This window comes from Pinus tabuliformis, chromosome 3_1 (genome assembly GCF_031772625.1).
Source record: "Pinus tabuliformis cultivar Carrire ecotype Pingquan chromosome 3_1, CPIR1, whole genome shotgun sequence".
Taxonomy (NCBI): Eukaryota; Viridiplantae; Streptophyta; class Pinopsida; order Pinales; family Pinaceae; genus Pinus; species Pinus tabuliformis.
In genome coordinates this window covers 634,853,736-634,874,474 of record NC_142301.1, presented here as the reverse complement: position 1 = coordinate 634,874,474, position 20,739 = coordinate 634,853,736, and the positions used below count along the sequence as shown (strand labels likewise).

The 20,739-nt window shown below is 36.0% G+C and overlaps 1 pseudogene; it reads left to right on the top strand.

Moving 5' to 3' along the window:
• LOC149188672 (caffeoylshikimate esterase-like) overlaps positions 1-20,098 on the top strand; it is a 61,969-nt pseudogene extending 41,871 nt beyond the window's left edge.
• Positions 20,099-20,739: the final 641 nt, after the last annotated feature.

Genomic DNA, 20,739 nt, shown 5'->3' with positions numbered 1-20,739 from the left:
AATTTACTTGCTCAGTTAATGGTTGCAGAAAATTACGTTGACGTTACGTGCTATTTTTAAATGCCTTCCTGTCTGTTGCAATGACAGATTCGAAATTTTTGTCAGGTAGTTTGACATATATATGTCGATGAAGGTTAATCTTTGCCATTCAAAGGATTTACGCAGTAGAAGGTATGACAATTACTGAAACACGAAACGTATAATCCTGGTATAAGGATTACTACAAGACGAAACGTAGAATCCTATACTCCGCGAAATCCACTCTCTTATATTTTTTTAATTAGTATGGAAAGTTATGCATAATCCGGTTATTACTGTGAAGAGCTACTGTCCATGGATTTTTCTTACAGAAGAGTAATTTGCCATTGATACTTCGAGAATGACAGGCATTTCGATTTGGTGTTTTGAAAATCACTGAAAAACGAGAGGGTAGCAGAGCCGTTGAAAAAGGAGGATAAGGTGCCCCAAAATATCTTAAACCGTGGAAAGGGCCGGTATCGAATCATTATTTCATCGCGTGGCTGCATATCCACTCTGTCAAACACATCATTGAAATTCAAGTTCCGAATTCGAGAACTGTTATCAGTGATAGATGTTTTTCATCGCTGGGTAGTTACAGATTTGACCGCCTTGTTTGAGTTCAGCGCTCTGCTGGATCACAATTATATTATATTCTGACACTTTGGAGAGATCTTCCCGGCTTGGCCAACTTAGCTGCTATGGTAAGAAATCTGTTTGTATGGTATCATTCATTGCTTTAGTCTATTTGTTATATATTTTGGAGTTTTCTCAGATATTTTTCAATTAAATTTGTTCTTTGTTATATACTTTCGATTTTTCTTAGATTTCTCAATTAAATTTGTTTTTTTATATATTTTAGAGTTTTCCAGATATTTTTCAATTCAATTAGCTCAAATCGTGAAGAGATATATTAGAATCACACATTTAAATTGTAAACTCTAAATTATCTCAACAAATTTTCAGAGAATAAATCTATATATATAACAAAAAGACATTTTAAACCATTTAACGAACAATTATTTCGCTGACTGAAAAACTCCATAACATAGACAACTCCGTTTCCATCTATTTCAGACATAATCCATGTTGAGAAGAGATGAATGCAGCTAAGAGCGTCGCGATTTCATAGCATAAGACTGATAAGACTGGAAGAAAGTCGACTTGTGCTAGATTTGATAGTATTAGTATCATACTTTCTGTTAAGGTTTCGGGGACTTACTTTATTGTTGGACCCAGTCTTTTAGTCGTATAGTTCGAAGAATATTGCGTGGCAAGAAACGCAGAACATTTATCTGAACGTCCTGCCTGCATGTCAGGGTTGCAACTCTGGAGCCAATCTTTAAGGTCTTTATTTCTGCAGTTCAAAGATTATTGCGTGGCAACTGCGGAGATACGATAACTTTTCTATGACAGTATCTGAATCTACTGTTTTTCGTGTTGGGAAATTTTTTATGGGAAAAATACCAAAAACCAAATGTTCAAACAAACACACAGAGGCAATGCTCTGTTTTTCCTTCACAGGATCCTTTGTGCACAGACAACAAAAAAAATTTCACTGAGGAACAGAGTATTTCACCATAAAATATTTCTATTCATTAAAACCTGATGCAAAGATTTACCACTGTAAAATCCTTTTTATATTCACTGGTGTGAAAAACAACTTACTGCTATAATAAAAGGATTTACATAAGTTTACTGCTGTGAAAAACAAAATTACACAGGCTTACAAAAATTCACGCTCCACCATTTCCTTTATCCACTACTTGTCCAAAACCACACATGGTTTTTCGGTTTTTACTGCATCTTCGTTTTACAATGCTCCACACAAAAACATTACAACATATTTGTGCACTGCTGTGCATACACCCTCTGGTTCTTCACATTTTACACACTGCTGTGTGTTTTTCTTTTTACTGCACCCTCGTATTTTTACGCTACTGTGAACACACCAAAAAAAAACCTCCCGTGTGCCATACATTATATTTTAAAAGTCAACACACAAAACATGAAACTTATTACATACGATTTCCTATTTAATACATGCCGTATATAAATATATATAAAAACATATATTATAACATGCCCATGCTCATATTAAAAGAGCCTCACCAAAATCTTCGTACCACTATTAAATTCTTTTACCTACGGCGGTCAACCATAAACCTTTTACTCCACGCAATAGCTTTAATTTGATGTTGGTCGTATGCAGGTGTGTAGCTTTAATCAATCAACAGCGGAAAGGAGTGGAGCAGATCGAACGTCGGATAATGATATCGGAAGGCCAACAAGTGCTGAACATTAACCCCCGAGATTCTTACGTTGCGTTACATCAGGGCTGAACCACGTGTCATCACCAAAATTTCTCGGGTTCAAACATCGGAAAAGTACCTTTGCCTGAAATCAACCCGAGAGCTTTCCGGCTGGTTGGCTGAACGTTTTCTGGCAGTGGTCTGGCTGCGTTGAAATTACATTTTCAACACTCCCCTTTAATTTCAACAGTTGGGCATTCAGTCATACCCAGACACTTTCTCAAAAATTCAAAGCTCTTCTGATCAAGTGGCTTTGTCAAGATGTCTGCAACCTGTTCTTGAGTCCTGCAATGTTCTAGGACAATTTCTCCATTGTTCACCAATTCTCTGATGTAGTGAAACCTTGTATCAATGTGTTTCATTCTCTTATGAAACATTGAATTCTTTGACAATGCAATAGCAGAGCTATTGTCACAAAAGATCACTGTCGCTTTTGCCTGCTCTTGGCCTAAGCTTCTCAACACTCTTCTCATCCAAACTCCTTGACATGCTGCTGCTGTAGCTGCCACATATTCAGCCTCTACTGTAGACAATGCTACAATGGACTGCTTCTTAGAAGCCCATGAAATGGCTCCTGAACCCATATTAAAAACATAACCGGAAGTGCTCTTCCGATCATCTACACTTCCAGCCCAATCGCTATCTGTGTACCCAACCAAATCTGAATGTTCTGAGGCATGATATAAAATTCCAAACATTTTGGTACCTTTGACATACCTCAAAATTCTCTTTGCTGCCTGCCAATGTGCCTCCTTTGGCCTCTCCATAAATCTGGAAATCAAACTAATAGCATACATAATGTCAGGCCTAGTAGCTGTTAAATACATAAGGCTGCCTACAATACTCTTGTATAAACTAGGATCAAAATCCTTGTTGCTGTCCTCTCTGCTGAGCTTTAATCCCATTACTGTGGGAGTGATGGCTGCCTTGCACTCTTGCATGTTAAATCTGCCCAAAACTTGATTTACATATCTTGCTTGAGATATAAAAATTCCTTTTTCATTTTGATCTACTTCTATGCCTAAGAAGTATCTCAAGAAACCCATGTCAGTCATTTCAAATTCATCCTTCATGACTGATTTAAAATTTTTAATGAGCTGATCATCATTACCTGTGAAAATCACATCATCAACATACAAAACAACAATTAAAATTTTACCATCTTTTTCCTTGATGTAGACTGTGGGTTCTCCTTCACATTTGTCAAATTCATTATCCAATAGATATGAATCTATCCTGTTGTACCATGCTCTTGGCGCTTGCTTCAGCCCATAAAGAGCTTTCTTCAATTTGCACACTTTGTGCTCTTCACCTTTCTTCTCATAGCCGAGAGGCTGTTCAACATAAACCTCTTCTTTTAACACTCCATTTAGGAATGCTGATTTCACGTCCATTTGGTAGACTTTCCATTTATTTTGAGCTGCTATGGACAACACTGCTCTCACGGTTTCCATTCTTGCAACCGATGCAAAAGTCTCCTCATAATCTCTCCCATACTGCTGCTTGTAGCCTTTGACAACCAGCCTTGCCTTGTGCCTTTCAATCTTGCCTTCAGCATTGCTCTTGGTCTTGTAGACCCATTTCACACCAATGACTTCTTTGCCTTTTGGTAACTCAACCAAATCCCATGTTTTGTTTCTCTCTATGGCATTCATCTCCTCATCCATAGCTTCTATCCATTTCCTATCTTTGATTGCATCCTCGAAATGAATAGGATCATCAACATGACAATACAAGGCAAATAAGGAATTCATTCCTTCATCATAAATGTCACTTAGATTTCTAAACTTCTTACCTCTTTCACTTGGTGTGCAAGTGCTTGAAGATGCACTTGAATTTCCTCCTTGTGGTGTGCTTGGAGAAGCACTCTCATTGATCCTCAATGGTGTCCCTTGCTGTCCTTGTGTTGGCGCTGCTGTTTGGGGATGCATTTCAGCCACTTCCTCTTCATCTTCATCATGAGACAAACAGTTCTTGACATTCACTGTTTTCTCTATGCTTCCATCCCAAGCTTCCTCTTCAATGAATTGAACATCTCTGCTCACAAAAAACTTCTTGCTAGATGGAATATACAACCTGTAGGCTTTGGATTCCTCACTGTATCCAATGAATAAACATTTCTCCCCTTTGCTGTCCAACTTCCTCCTTAGCTGATCTGGAATGTGTGCATAGGCCACACATCCAAAAACTCTCAAGTGGGTGACACCTTGCTTTCTCCCACTCCATGCTTCTTCTGGCACCTTGTTCATCACTGCTTTTGTAGGACACCTGTTCAAAATATACACTGCACAATGTACAGCTTCAGCCCAATACTCATTTGGCAAATGCTTTGCCTTCAACATGCTCCTCGCCATATCCATGATGGTCCTGTTCTTCCTTTCAGCAACTCCATTTTGCTGCGGAGTGTACCTTGCTGTAAACTGTTTATGAATTCCATTTTCTCTACAAAATCTTAGGAATTCATTTGAGATATACTCACCTCCTCTATCAGTTCTCAATACTTTTATGTGCAGCCCACTTTGGTTCTCCACAAGTGCTTTGAAATTTTGGAATTTCTCAAAGACTTCACTTTTGTTCTTGAGGAAATATATCCAAGTCTTTCTTGTAAAATCATCAATGAATGTCAAGAAATATAGGCTGCCAGCTAATGATGGAGCTTGCATTGGTCCACACAAATCTGAGTGGATAATCTCTAAGGGTGTCTTTGCCCTTATGCTTTTACCTGATGGAAAACTTTCTCTGTGTTGTTTTCCTAATATGCAGCCTTCACAAAGGCTGTCCGGTTTCTCTATCAATGGTAATCCTCTTACCATTCCTTTCCTACTCAACAAATTTAGACCTCCAAAATTGAGATGCCCAAATCTCAAGTGCCACAACCAATTTTCATCCTTTGGCATGCTTTGGAAGGCCTCTTGGGTGACTGCTGCAATTTCACCTTTGTTTTTCATGTCTGCCCTGATCCGGAGAGGGAACATCCTGTTCCTTGTCATCTTCACTTCAGCAATGCATCTTTTGCTGGGTGGTATGTCCTTGATGGTGCACACATCATTTACGAAGTAAACATTGTAACCCTTTTGGATAAGCTGTCCAACACTCAATAGGTTACATCTCATTCCGGGGACATAGTAGACATCTGCTATGGTTTTCTTTTCTCCTTGTTTTGTAAATATCTTTACCTCTCCTTTTCCCATAACAGAGACTTTGCTATCAGTTCCTAGAGTGACTTCTGATTTCACATTTTTATCTAGGGCAGAAAAGAAGGCTATGTTTCCTGTCATATGGTTGCTGCAACCTGAGTCTAAAAACCATATGTCTTCACTATGTGTTTCAGCCATGTTACAGGCTAACAGAACATTATTTTGACTGCTGTTTTCTCTTGTAACATTTGCATTTTGTCTACTGTTCATATCATGCTGTTTCTTTCTACAATCACTTGCATAATGTCCATACTTTTTGCAATAATAGCATTGAACATTAGATTTATCATACCTTTGTCCTTGAGCATGATGTTGTCCTCCTTGTTGGCTGCTGCCCTGACCTTCGTTCTGATTTGGATTGCTGCCTCTTCCTTGTGCATTTGATGGACTGTTCCTTCCATCTCTGTTCTGGCTTCTGCCTCTTCCTCTTTTGTTTCCTCTTCCTTGACCTCTTCCTCTTCCAAAGGACATCTGGGTCTTGAAGGCTTGCTCAAGAGATGAGTTTTCATTCCTACTCAACCTCTGCTCATGTGTTATCAGTGATGCATGCAGTTCATCAACTGAATAGTTTGAGAGATCCTTTGTCTCTTCAATGGTGGTGACTATGGCATCAAACCTTGAGGGTAAGACTCTCAATATTTTCTCCACAATCCTTCTGTCTTCAATGGTTTCTCCATGAGTTCTCATTTGTGTGATTACACCAATCACATGAGTGAAGAATGATTCAATGTTGTCTGACTCCTTCATGTTCAAGTTTTCAAAATCCTTTCTCAGCAATTGTAGTTTTGCTGTCTTCACTCTCTCCTGCCTTGATAGGCTGTCTTGAGGGTTTGCCATGCTTCATTTGCTGTCTTAGTTGCTGCTAACCTTGGAAACACACTCTGGTCTACTGCTAGATACAACAACATACGGGCTTTCGAATCCTTCTTCCTATTGCTCTTCAGCTGATCTCTCTCTCCCTGAGTTAGTGCATTGAACTCAGTTTCATCTGTTGGTTCTTCAAAACCTTCCTCAACTATTTCCCATAAGTCTTGAGAGGCAAACAGGGCTGTCATGGTTATTGCCTAGTAGTCATAGTTTTTCCCATTAAACTGTGGGAGCTGGGTGTTAAACAAACCCATACCAGTGCTTGTGCTAGCCATTCCTTGACTGTGTATTTAAAACAAATCACTGCTTCTTCAGCAACACAAAAAAACTTTTGAAATACCTGAATCCTTTGATGTCTGAGTCTTCTGTCTGCCTGAGAAGTTTTGCTGCTGCAACAACCTTCTCCCTTCAGCTTCTTTGTCTCCTTCAAAGAGCCTAAGCCTCTCTGATACCACTGTTGGGAAATTTTTTATGGGAAAAATACCAAAAACCAAATGTTCAAACAAACACACAGAGGCAATGCTCTGTTTTTCCTTCACAGGATCCTTTGTGCACAGACAACAAAAAAAATTTCACTGAGGAAGAGAGTATTTCACCATAAAATATTTCTATTCATTAAAACCTGATGCAAAGATTTACCACTGTAAAATCCTTTTTATATTCACTGGTGTGAAAAACAACTTACTGCTGTAATAAAAGGATTTACATAAGTTTACTGCTGTGAAAAACAAAATTACACAGGCTTACAAAAATTCATGCCCCACCATTTCCTTTATCCACTACTTGTCCAAAACCACACATGGTTTTTCGGTTTTTACTGCATCTTCGTTTTACAATGCTCCACACAAAAACATTACAACATATTTGTGCACTGCTGTGCATACACCCTCTGGTTCTTCACATTTTACACACTGCTGTGTGTTTTTCTTTTTACTGCACCCTCGTATTTTTACGCTACTGTGAACACACCAAAAAAAACCTCCCGTGTGCCATACATTATATTTTAAAAAGTCAACACACAAAACATGAAACTTATTACATACGATTTCCTATTTAATACATGCCGTATATAAATATATATAAAAACATATATTATAACATGCCCATGCTCATATTAAAAGAGCCTCACCAAAATCTTCGTACCACTATTAAATTCTTTTACCTACGGCGGTCAACCATAAACCTTTTACTCCACGCAATAGCTTTAATTTGATGTTGGTCGTATGCAGGTGTGTAGCTTTAATCAATCAACAGCGGAAGGAGTGGAGCAGATCGAACGGCGGATAATGATATCGGAAGGCCAACAAGTGCTGAACATTAACCCCCGAGATTCTTACGTTGCGTTACATCAGGGGTGAACCACGTGTCATCACCAAAATTCTCGGGTTCAACATCGGAAAAGTACCTTTGCCTGAAATACCCGAGAGCTTTCTGGCTGGTTGGCTGAACGTTTTCTGGCAGAGGTCTGGCTGCGTTGAAATTACATTTTCAACATTTCGTTTCCAGGCGGTGGTGGACATGTCAGGGATGGAACAACTCAGTGGCCTCGCCGACTATGAAGAGGTAAATAACGGCAGTAACATAAGATAAATAGTTCGTAAATTTAATTTTTTAAGTTATTCATTGTTGAGAGGATCAAATTTCTATACAATTTGTGTTGGAAGGGATGAAATTAGTTTGGAAATATATTTATGAAAGTAAATATTTGATAAAAAAAGCAATTCTTAGGCAAGTTCTCATGTCTCAACCAAAGTAGTTTATTATACATATGAAATGATTATTTTTTTGTTATTAAACTCAAATAATAAATAGCTGTGAAGGTGAGATTTTAATATTGGGTCAGTGTCTCACGAGAATGATAAACTTCCATTAGTAATGTTCTTTAAACGCAATCCTCATCCAGGAGTTCATTGAAAGTTCGCGAGGAGTGAAGCTCTTTACTTGCAGATGGTTACCTGCACATAAGGAAGCCAAAGCCGTCATATGTCTCTGCCATGGTCAGCTTCCCAATTCATTGTCCACATCATAACGCAACCTAGTCACGAATCCATGGATTCGCCACTTTGTAAATTCGTTAAGGATTTCGAATTTCTGTTGTGTAATTTGTTTTCTTCTTGTGCTTGCAGGCTATGGCATGGAGTGCAGCATTTTTAACTCATTTCCGTGGAATAATATAAGTAAATATGACCAGGACGTTCACAAATGAACAATATTTGTTCGAGTGTCTTTACCAACATTTCGTATTAATTTAGCTCTAAAATTAATAACCCAATTGGACCTATTATCAGACACAGGAGTGAGGCTTGCAAAGGCAGGATATGCAGTATTTGGTATAGATTATGAAGGGCATGGCAAATCTACTGAGGACGCTATTACATAAAAAACTTCGATGACCTTGTCACTGATTGTACAAGTTTTTTCAGGACCGTCGCTGGTATGTATTATTGTATTATTGGGTAATTAATGTCCACTGGAAGAATCAAGTTGTACAGTTACTCATGGTAATAAGAAAGTATGATAGTTACATTGCAGAACACGCTGAGTATAGGGAGAAATGGATGTTCCTTTATGGAGAATCAATGGGAGGAGCAATCGCACTTCTCATCCATAGAAAGCAGCCTAACTATTGGAGTGAAGCTGTTCTTGTTGCACCTATGTGCAAGGTATAAATTATATTAATGTTTCACACTGCATGGTTGAATCATTATATTAGCACTCACCTTGTTTATTCTTGCAACAGATATCAGAAGAGTTAAAGCCTCACTCCCTAGTTATAAACATATTGAAGAAGCTAACTGCAATAATCCGAACGTGGAAGGTTGTACCTACTGAGGGTATTGTAGACGTTGGCTTCAAGGAACCAGAAATGAGGCAAAAGGTAATGAATAGTATTGCTGATTTGTCACCTGTAGAATTTCTTATTAATTTTCATGGTTTTTGTTTTCTCTAATATCTGCACATAATCACAGATTCGGGCAAATCCGTGTGCTTATCAAGGTCGACCTCGTCTAAAAATGGCTTACGAGCTTCTCATGATCAGTATGGAGATAAAGAAATGACTGGACGAGGTACCGTATTCGAACATTTAATTCAATCTGCATTTTTTTCTGCGGCTACCTTTAATAAACCCCTTAACTAAATGGGCTGTCGCCGTCATAATTAATTATATGATGCAGGTGAGGTGGCTTTTTCTGATTGTTCATGGTGAAGCCGATAAAGTGACAAGCCCAACTGTGAGCAAATCACTGAGTGTTTGGATTCCATTCTTTACTATAACCATCAAATGGTCCTTTTGTTTTATATATTATCTGCTTAGGAAGTTAGGCAATCAATTTTGCTCTCCTTTGACATGTCCAACTTCAAAATCAAAGTTAGCAAATAGTGCTTGTCATCTAATTAGATTGGCTTCTCCAAGAATTTTTTATTTCTTTAGTTATTACTTTTTTCAAGGCTGAACCATCAGTTCTAAGAAAAAATTGTTTATGTACAAGGTGTATATCAAATTTTTCTATACAATCCAGGCAACTATTACCTTTTTTTCAATAGTGGATTAGCTTTTCTCTACTGGTTCCATGTACCTAGGCAAATTGTACAATTTTCTCAGTCCCTTCTTTGACTTGCTTTAGTATTCCTCCCCATCCAAGGTTGCTAGCATCACTCTTAACAATTTTGGGGAGATCTTCATCTTCAAGATAGATGATTGGCAATGTATGGACTTTGCTTTTGATTTAATGGACAACTTTAGTGTGATCAACTGTCCATGGTGAAAGCTCTTTTTTCAATCTTTGGTTAAGAATCTTGCAGTACGCTGCACACCGTTTATAAAAATTACTAAAATAATTCAAGCAACTGAGGAGCCCTGCAGCTGTGTTTTGTTTGTGATTACAATAGGAAACTTATTAGAAAATTCTACAGCATGCTTCTGCAAAGTTATCCGGGCATCTTCTATCATATGACATAGAAATTTGATTTTGGTCTGGAACAATTCCATCCTCTTTTTGCTTAAACAAAACCACTTCTTTTTACAACTTGAGAAAAAGTGTGGATATGTCTTAAATGTTCATCTATGGTGTTGGAGACAATTAACACATCATTATATACACAATTAACCATTTAATGTTTAACCATTTAATGTAGGGCTTAAAAATTTGATCCATTACCTTCTGGAACTTAGATGGAGCATGCTTTAGTCCAAAATGCATTACATTCCATTCATAGTGCCCTTTTGGAATGTTGAAAGTAGTTTTGAATCTATCTTCTTCTTTGATAGCAACTTGCCAAAAACGAGACTTCATGTGGAATTTTGAGAATACTTTGGCTCCTATAATTTTTGCAATTAAGCTTCCTTCGATAGGTTTATAATTTATAACAAGTCTGGGCACTCACCTGATCTATTTTGAATGCTTATTTACATAAAATCCATAACAATTCCGTGGACTGTTGGATTCTCTGATGAGTCCTTTTTGCAGAAGACTGAAGATTTCTTTTTGGCAAAGATTTCTATAGTCTCTGTTCATGGGAATTTCCCTACTCTTACAAGGTTTTCATTGAAATTTATTTTTGAAAGGAAATTCTATTGTGTGTTTCTTTATGTGCCAGAAAGCCTTTGGGTTCTTTTAACAACACTCAGTTTCCAAGTGCTTTCTTAGTTCTGCAAGTTTTTGTATGATTCTACGAAGTTGGAGTTGTTCTTTGATTTTGGTTGAAGATTTAAAGTCTTTCAATTCTTCAATCATTTTCTCTGACAATTCTACTTCTTGCATTGTTTGTACCATTGTGGAAATTGTGGGAGTAGAAATATATGGAAAGGTCAATGTTTCTAGAAATCCTTTATGATTTGGTACTGAAATGAAAAATCATGCTTTGCCATCAGGAAATCTGGTTGACCCATGGGGTTCAGCTATTTCTAGAAACACATTTTCCAATATGCAGTCTATGGAAATTTCTCCTACTGCAAATTTTAACTTCATACAATATTTTTCGAAACAGATGGTGGCAATAGAAACTTCATACCTGAAAGTCTGAGTTCCAATTCCAGTTACTTGTCAAGGATCCACTTCAAGTATTTAACAGGGACAATCTTTTATTTAATAAAATTGATATCTGTGCCTAAATCATTCAATGTTCTCAAAGTGAACTTTTCTCCTTGGATATCAATGGTCAACAACACACGACACTGGTGATATTGGATTGTCATTATTTTCAGTTTTCCAAATCCTATTCCAGAATAGGATTTATCTTCATAGATCTCTACATTATCATTCTTAATAGGTTCCTTCTTGTTTTCTATGTGAGAGCTCTGTGCTTTTAGGCCAACAACTTCTTTCTTGAGATGGTATATTTCCGTGCTCACTTCTCCCAAGGTTAAGGACCTTGGCTTGGTATGCTTCTTGTTTCTTTGAAAATATCTAGTGTTCTTTTCATAGGAAGCATCTACAAATAAGGCTTTAGCCTGATTATTCTTTGAACTACTACTGCCTTGTTCTTCGTGCATTTTTTGTAGAAAAGCTTCTAGCATCTTTTCTTTCATTTCTCCTTCTACCAACATTTTGATGTTGGGCAGAACCTTTGACTCGTCATCTTCAATCTTCATATTTTGTACATTCACATTGATGTATATTTACATGCTCAATTCTGGAATAAGAATTATAGGAAGTAGTGCTTGTTGTTTCTGAAGAGCTGCAACAATCATTTTTCATTAAATGGGTTTTCTAAACAACACTAAGTTTCCAGGTGCTTTCTTAGTTCTGCAATTTTTTATATGATTATTGGAAGTTGGAGTTGTTCTTTGATTCTGATTGAATATTTAAATTCTTTCAATTTGCAATATTTTTCTCTGATAGTTCTACTTCCTACATTGTTTGTACCATTATGGAAATTCTGGGAGTAAAAATATATGGTAAGGTCAATATTTCTAGAAATACTTTATGATTTGGTACTGAAATGAAAAATCCTGCTTTGCCGTCAGGCAATCTGGCTGACCCATGGGGTTCAACTACTGCTAGAAGCACATTTCCCAATATGCAGTTTATGAGTATTTCTCCAACTGCAAATTTTAACTTCATACACTATTTTCCGAAATAGATGGTGGCAATAGAAGCTTCATACCTGAAAGTTTGAGTTCCAATTCCAGTTACTTTTCAAGGATCCACCTTCCAGTATTTAGCTAGGAAAATAATTTTGTTAATAACATTGATATCGACGCTTGAATCAATTAAAGTTCTGAAAGTGAACTTTTCTCCTTGGATATCATGGTCAACAACACATGATGTTGCTAATATGTGATTGTCATTATTTTCATTTCTCCAAATCCCATTCCAGAATAGGATTTATCTTCATAGATCTCTACATTATCATTCTCAATAGGTTCCTTCTTGTTCTATATCTGAGAGATCTATGTTTTCAAGCCAACAACTTCTTTTTTGAGATGGTATATTTTCGTGCTAGCTTCTCCCAAGGTTAAGGACCTTAGCTTTGTATGCTTCTTGTTTCTTTAAAAAGATTTGGTGTTCTTTTCATAGGAAGCATCCACAAATAGGGCTTTAGCATTATTATTCGTTGAACTACTGTTGCCCTCTTCTTTGTGCATTGTTTGTAAAAAAGATTCAAGTGAATTTTCTTTCATTTCTCCTTCTTCCAACATTTTCATGCTAGACAGAACCTTTGATTCATTGTCTCCAATGGTGTGTGCCATACAATTTTTTTTCTTTTTCCCTATTTGACCTGAGTTTGGTCTCTTCTTCTGAATCGAGGATTGATTCTCACTCTGAATTATTGCAATTGCAATCTTCAGATTCTGTACATTCACATTGTTGTATATTTACATAATCAATGCAAGAATCAGAAATATAGGAAGTAGTGCTTGTTGTTTCTGAAGTGTTGCAACAATAATTTTTCATTAAATGCACTTCTTCTTTGATGGTGATTCCAACATGTCTTCTTGTCTCTCTTTAGGATCTTCTTGAGGCAACTTCTTTTGATTCCTTTCCTCTATTCATCTTAGATTCTTTACCTTTAGGACACTTATTTGTTGTATGTCCCTTTTGGCCACGTAACGAACATAATATTCCATCCTGTCTTTTTGTTTTAAGATGGATATCTTTGGGATCATAATAATGAGTTTTAGGGACATATTTGCAAGATCCTTTCTTGTGCTGGTGTGTTCTGTAAGCACAGACTTTTGAATTTTTTGTAGGCTGCGGCTTTTTTCTTCTTTTCTTACTCTTTCTTCTTTGAACAATTGGATCATCAATTGCAAGCCCATACTTACTACAAATTGATTTTGCCATTTGGTAATATTGACAGATTTTTCATTGATTTGTTCATCCTCATGCTGGTGCAAAGTCCTACCCCTGCTAAAAATTGGTATCAAAGCCATAACTTTAGTTTTATTGGGTATTTATCCTTATTTTTTTGTTTGTTGATAAAATGGATTCAGAAAGAAAAATTTTGTCATTAAGAGAAATTCAACAAGAGGCACAAGACCACAACCTTAATATGGCAAATATTTTTCAATCTGTATCTTCTAGAGAAGTTAACTTTGTAGAATTAGAAATAGTTGAAAGTTAGCCTTCAGCCTGATGGGCTTTGCCTTCTATAAATCCATCCACTATATATTCAGATACGTTTTTCTTTCATCTTAAAGCGGTTATTAGAGTATCTGTAAAAGAATGTGTGTATCAAATTCAAGAAAATGTTGAGTTTGTTCAGACTATTTCTCTCTTAGACCCGAAGAAGCTTCAGGAAGAAGCTAGAAGACACAGAACCCAATATCTGCACCTTGGTTGTATACGAGTCAGCATAAATGCCCTCACCCACAAAGGGTTAAATACATATGTGTTGGCCACTATTAGGGATCTCACACATAACAGATATACAAATTCATTAATTGGAGGCATTGTGGCTCCCTTATCAAACGACCTTGTTTGGTTTGGTTGTCATCATAATTTTTCTATCTATGTGTTTGATGAATGTATAAACGATATCCTAAAATTTCAAATCAAAACAATTGGTTTTGATATGAAGAGGAAAAGAACAAATATTGCAATTCATACTAGAGGGTGTATTAGACACACAAACACATTGTATCTGGTAGTACTACATACTCCCAGCCAAGAATCCAAATGAAGCACTCTTGTAATTACTAATGCTAATAACCATAAAATAGAACATCAAAAAATCAGATGGGAAGACCTGAGTTTTCTTGAAAATTGGGTCATAGATCTCCCTAAGTCGTGAAAAATTCAAAAATATTACAACTGCACAAATCCAAGAAGGATCTTCTTCAACTACCCTGTCCTTTCCTCAAGGATCAATTATTAACCATCAAAAAATACAAAAATCTTGCCATGCCATTCAGCCAAAGTCAAGTCTTGACCTTTGTCAACCTTCTACTTCTACATATGTATATAATTCACCTCCAAACTATTTACATGCTGCTTTATTTGAACTCAACAATTTTTGTATTTCTCTGATCTCAAAGTTAAATGTCCGAGATGATGTTCAGTAGTTTGCTTAAAACACCTGCATATTTAATCCTCCACAAAAATCATAATCCAGCCACAGGAGAAGCTCCACCAACCACTATTGCTAATGCATACCCAAATCCCAAATGTTCTGACATTCCTTTTAGTCTTGATAACATCATGATGATCCATGAATTGCCTTCTCTGGAAATCGAAGACCCAAGGCTTACTAAAATGTTTAGTAAAATGCATCTTCAAGGAATTCCTAGATATGGATTGGGATATATTGAGCGACTTGACAGTCTAATTCCGCAATCCATATTTGAAAACGATATCCCTGAAAACTGCAAAAAACTCCTATTCCATAAATGTATAAGTTCTTCTCATTAATGGATGGATGTCCAAAATATAAAATTGACCCCAAATGGATGAAAAGAATGTGAAATTGGGATTTATACACACATCTTGCATCGAAAGAATTTGATATGAGCACACTAGTGTTGAGAAAAGAAATCTATCTTTACAATGGAAGCAATATATGGAAGATACATATTCCTGGATTTCTTTTTACAGTTGGAAAGAAACAGAATAATGGCAAGAAGTTCACATGGAAGATGCAGAGGTATCTTCTGCACAAAAACATTCATGGACCAACCATGATGGCACCAACATAGACACTACCACCACTTTTCCACCTTTCAAAGGAATATTTTTAGGTGAGTCTAGTAATGCAACAAAAGCTATTCCTTTGGTCCACACAGGTGAATCTACACTAGGCATTGATGAAAGAATACAGAAAGCTAGCAAGCAGATAAATTGGACAAACACTACCCTTAAAAGGTTAGAAATGAATATGATCAAATCCCAGGGCCATAAGGACTGTTTTGATTCCTTACATGTTGTTGTAAAGCATGTAAACAATAATATGAACAATGTAAATTATTTAGTTTCTACTTTGAAAGGATTCATTAAAGAATCTTCTGTTCGAATATAAAGCATAGAAAAGAAATTAGATTTTGAATTCAAAACCACTAATAGTCTTATCAGAGAATTGGCTGATAAATTTGAAAACGTTTCCATAGCACCCAAAGATAAACAAATTCCTTCTTCTATGCTTTTTAGCCACCCTATAAATATCTAACATGCTATCAAGAAAGTAGAAAAATTTCCCTATTTATTCCCAAAGGAAAAGCCAAAACTTCATGAGCAATCTCCCAGTAGTTCACCAAAAGTCTCCTACACATTGTTTTCAGAAGCTTTCACTGAAAATGAATATCTCGAGTCTTCTGAAAAGCATTTAATTCCCATCTATGAGCTCCTCTCAAGCGAGTTTTTGAGATATTCAGCCCCTAACCTAGTTGTTCAAGGTAAACTTCCAGAAACTCACACCTTTCAAACATGATCTTACAAAGAACGGAACATTGAAAATCTCAACAATGGTCAAATCAGGCAAATGATTGACCAAATGTTTAGTGAATATAAAATTATGTGTATGCAGGGAAAAATAGAAGTTGAAGCCTTTAAAACAATCATACAATGTTTTACCTATACATTGCAAAGATGGTGGGATGTTGAATCATATCCTGCACTTATTACAGAAATGGAAGCATAAGTAGTTAAGGACGAAGAAGGTGATGTCACCTACAATGAGGAGGGTACTCCACAAAGCAATATGATAGGATCCATCACCTCCTCTATTCTTGAGCGCTGGTGTGGAGCTACAATTGAGATTTCTAAGTATGAGATGGTACTCTTGAACCTCAAGTGTAAAAAAATGTCCTAATATGAAGACTTTCATCGTGACTGGACACAAAAAATTTAAGAAGTAAAATAAAGGCAAAATGCATTATGGAAGCAGGTTTATCTTGCTACTCTACCTTCTAAATTTGTCAAGTATATCCAGAGGAAATAAGTCTTCAAGAATTCTTTTGAAGGATACACCTGGGGTGAAATTTATTGCAATAACGACAAAGCAAGGGTAAGACTTTAGACCAGCATGAGGGTGAAAAAATCAATGCAAAAGTTGTCAAGACTGCCAGACAACAAATCAATTTGTAGTAAGTATGGGCTTGCAATTGATAATCCAATTGATCAGAGAAAAAGGAGAAAGAAAAGAAACAAAAAGGCCCAGAGGCAGCCTACAAAAAATTCAAAGGTCTGTTCTTACAGAAAAAATGAACAAAAGAAAGGATCTTAAATATATGTCCCTAAAACTCATTATTATGAGGGAAAAGATATCCATCTTAAAACACAAAGACAGGATGGAATATTTTGTTGGTGATGTGGCCAAAATGGGCATGCAACAAATAAGTGTCTTAAAGGTAAAGAATCTAAGATGAGTAGAGGAAAGAAATCACAAGAAGCTGCGTCACAAAGATCCCAGAGAGAGACAAGAAGACACCGTGGAATCAAATTTAAAGAAGAAGTGCATTTAAGGAAAAATGACTGCTACAACACTTCAGAAACAGCAAGAACTACTTCCTATAATTCTGATTCCAACATTAAGCATGTAAATATACATCAATTTGAATCTATAGAATCTGAAGATTGAAATTGCAATAATTTAGAGTCAGAATCAATCCTCAGTTCAGAAGAAGAAACCCAAATCAAGTCAAATAAGGAAAAAGAAAAAATCTGTATGGCACACACCATTCAAGATGATGATTCAAAGGTTCTGTCCAGCATCAAAATGTTGGCAGAAGGAGAAATGAAGGAAAAGATGCTAGAAGCTTCTCTACAAGCAATGCACAAAGAATAGGGCAGTGGTAGTTCAAAGAATAATCAAGCTAAAGCCCTATTTGTAGATGCTTCCTATGAAACGGACACCAAATTTTTTCAAAGAAGCAAGGAGCATACCAAGCCAAGGCCCTTAACCTTGAGATAAGTTAACACAAAAATATACCATCTCAAAAAAGAAGTTTCTGACCTGAGAAGGTACTATGGAGCTCACGAGCACATGTACCTCAAAAGGAATTAGCTCCACTCCCATTATAATAGAGGACGAGCTAAAATATTAGAAGCCCTAAGTTATGCTCATTATTAGCCAACTATTCACTAAATTAGTTGGTAGTATATATATATATATATATATATATATATATATATATATATATATATATATATATATATATATATATATATATATATATAGATAGATAGATAGATAGATAGATAGATAGATAGATAGATATATATATATATATATATATATATATATTGTACAATTAACTCTATTAAAATACACTTTATAAAGTTGCTAGTTATATGTGATTTTCTAAATAAATTTAGATTTGATTTTCATTTTAACATCTTGTAATCACTTATATTATTTTTAATATAAATGCAATTTTTATTTTATTTATATCCATAAAAACATATATAAATGCAATAGAAATTGAAATTATTTAGGTCTGCAACATATTAAAACATATATTCATCATTTCAACATTCTAAGTAAGCAAAAAATAATATGCCTTTAGAACAAGTCAAGTACAATAAAATTATATGCCTTAAGAACAAATCAAGTACAATGAATTTTAGTGAAACTACATAACATTTAAACATGACTACTCAAAAAATAATGTTTCAATAATGATTGCACCACTATAGTCGTTTAACTTCATATATATGTATGTTAAAATAATTATATTTATAATGATATTAATTATTTGTAAATATTGGATGGATATGACTCAAATGTTTGAGGGAGAAATGTTGTTATGTTAGTGGTAGATAACATTATGATATAAAAAATAAAAATGTTAAATTTATGTTTTCGAATTAGTAATCAAAATAAAAAATATTATTTATTTTATTACATGATCATAATAATAATAATAATAATAATATTTTACCTATAAATATTTCTTTAATTAGTTTGTGATAAGAAAAATAAATCTATTTACATATATTCACATGATGGCAAGAGCTAATGGGCCTGCCATTGGGCATTAAATGCTCGGCTACATGCGCCCCCGATAGCTTTTTATAACAGACACCATTATTTTTTATTTATCTATCAGCACACGCGCGTCTTATAAAAAGATATCGAGGGCGCATATAGCCGGGCATTTAATGCCCAATGGCAGGCCCATTAGCTCTTGCCTTCACATGACAACATCTAAAAATAATAAATCAATATAAATCACATAGTCTTAAAAAATTAAGACATAAAAATAAATAATTAGAAAAAATAATCCATATTTATTGAAATCATAAGATTGATGGGTAAAGACTGCACAATAGAAGCACCCAAGGGGTTTTTCATGGTGTTGAATTCATATATACAATAAAAAAACCAATTTAAATAACACAAATCAATATTTCACATCAAAACTTTCAATGGATTCTGTAACAGTCCTAATCTAAAACTTACCATGGTAAAAAAAAAAATTATTTCGGTACTACACTCACCTGTTAACATTAACTGTGCTATTATCTTTTAGCTGGCGTACCAGTCCTGAGTAATAGTCTCAGCATATTGGTGGAAATACTGATATGGTTAACGTTGATCGTTTTCCGGTTAGTAGTTGACCTATGGTTTGATTTCCCTGATTTTTTTAATGCTGGACTCCACGTCTGATTTTGTTTTAATGGCTCGCTGTCGTGCATTAATCACTCCACTGTCCTAAATGACGTGGCGCGGCAGGTGAAGTCTCAAAGTTGGCGACCTTGGGAACCTCATCCCATCTACGGCATGGAAGGCGAGGGACTCATCCAACGGCTGGATTCACCCTGGGAGTCTATTCCACCGCCTTGTCAGGCATGAGGTTCATTCTTTGGTGCTTGTCATGGTTGGGGTTCATTCTTCGCACCGGCTTTTGATTTCGACTTCCACAGCTCAGTTTCCCCTGCAATCACCGTGCCCAGAGATGATGGAGGTGATCTGCAAGGATCTGGGTGTAGACTGAGACCTTCTTGGCCTCAACACAACCAGGTATGAGATGGGTTTTAGCTGTTTAACTATATTGCATTTTATTTTGAGCATTTTTATATAACCGTGTTCTACATTCCCTTACGAACCTTTGTTGTCTTACAGGTTGTGAACAATGGTGTGACGGACCTGGAAGTTACCATACCAATGGTCTGTGCTGAATGCTATGCACCGAGTAAGCATGTCATGCTACAGAAATTCTGGTTAGAAGCAAGATACTTTTAAAGACTTTTCGAGGGTTTCACTTCTGTTTGAGATTGGAAATGTCTACTGTCATCACCATTTGCTTTACTCTTACAAAATAGCTCTAACCGATGTTAGCTAGGGTTTACAAAAAGGGCCGAGGGCTCCTTGTGGCTTAGGCTTAAGATCACGATGGGGTTTTTTCCTCGCGACTCTTGAATTTGTAATCATTATGATACTAGCTACGGGTCTGCAACTTTCAGGGGATTGTTATGCCCAGGACTTATAAGTTAGGCCCATAATCAACGGAACTGCTTACTGTGGTTACAACATATATATATATATATATATATATATATATATATATATATATATATATATATATATATATATGTTGCACCGTGTCCATGAGGAAATCTACAGACCTGTGTATGGTTTTTTTTTTGGCATTTCTCATGTACAGTTGATTACTCAGTGTTCGTTCTGGTTAACATATTTACATAAGGTTTAATTTCTTTTCTGGGACAGTGAAATGATTGTTGCATTTGTATTTCAGAACGACTTTCTTTTTTTCTGTTTGCTTTCGATGGATCGACAATTTAACAGGAAATTGTACTGTTCCAATTATCTCTACAGTTTGTTGTTTTTCAGACTTCAGAGGTCCTCCATGGCCGTAACCTTTCCTGGCATTTGTTCCAACCTTTTCCAGTTGTCTACTACCTATAACCTGGGCATGACTACAACATAAATCCTACTAAGAGTGA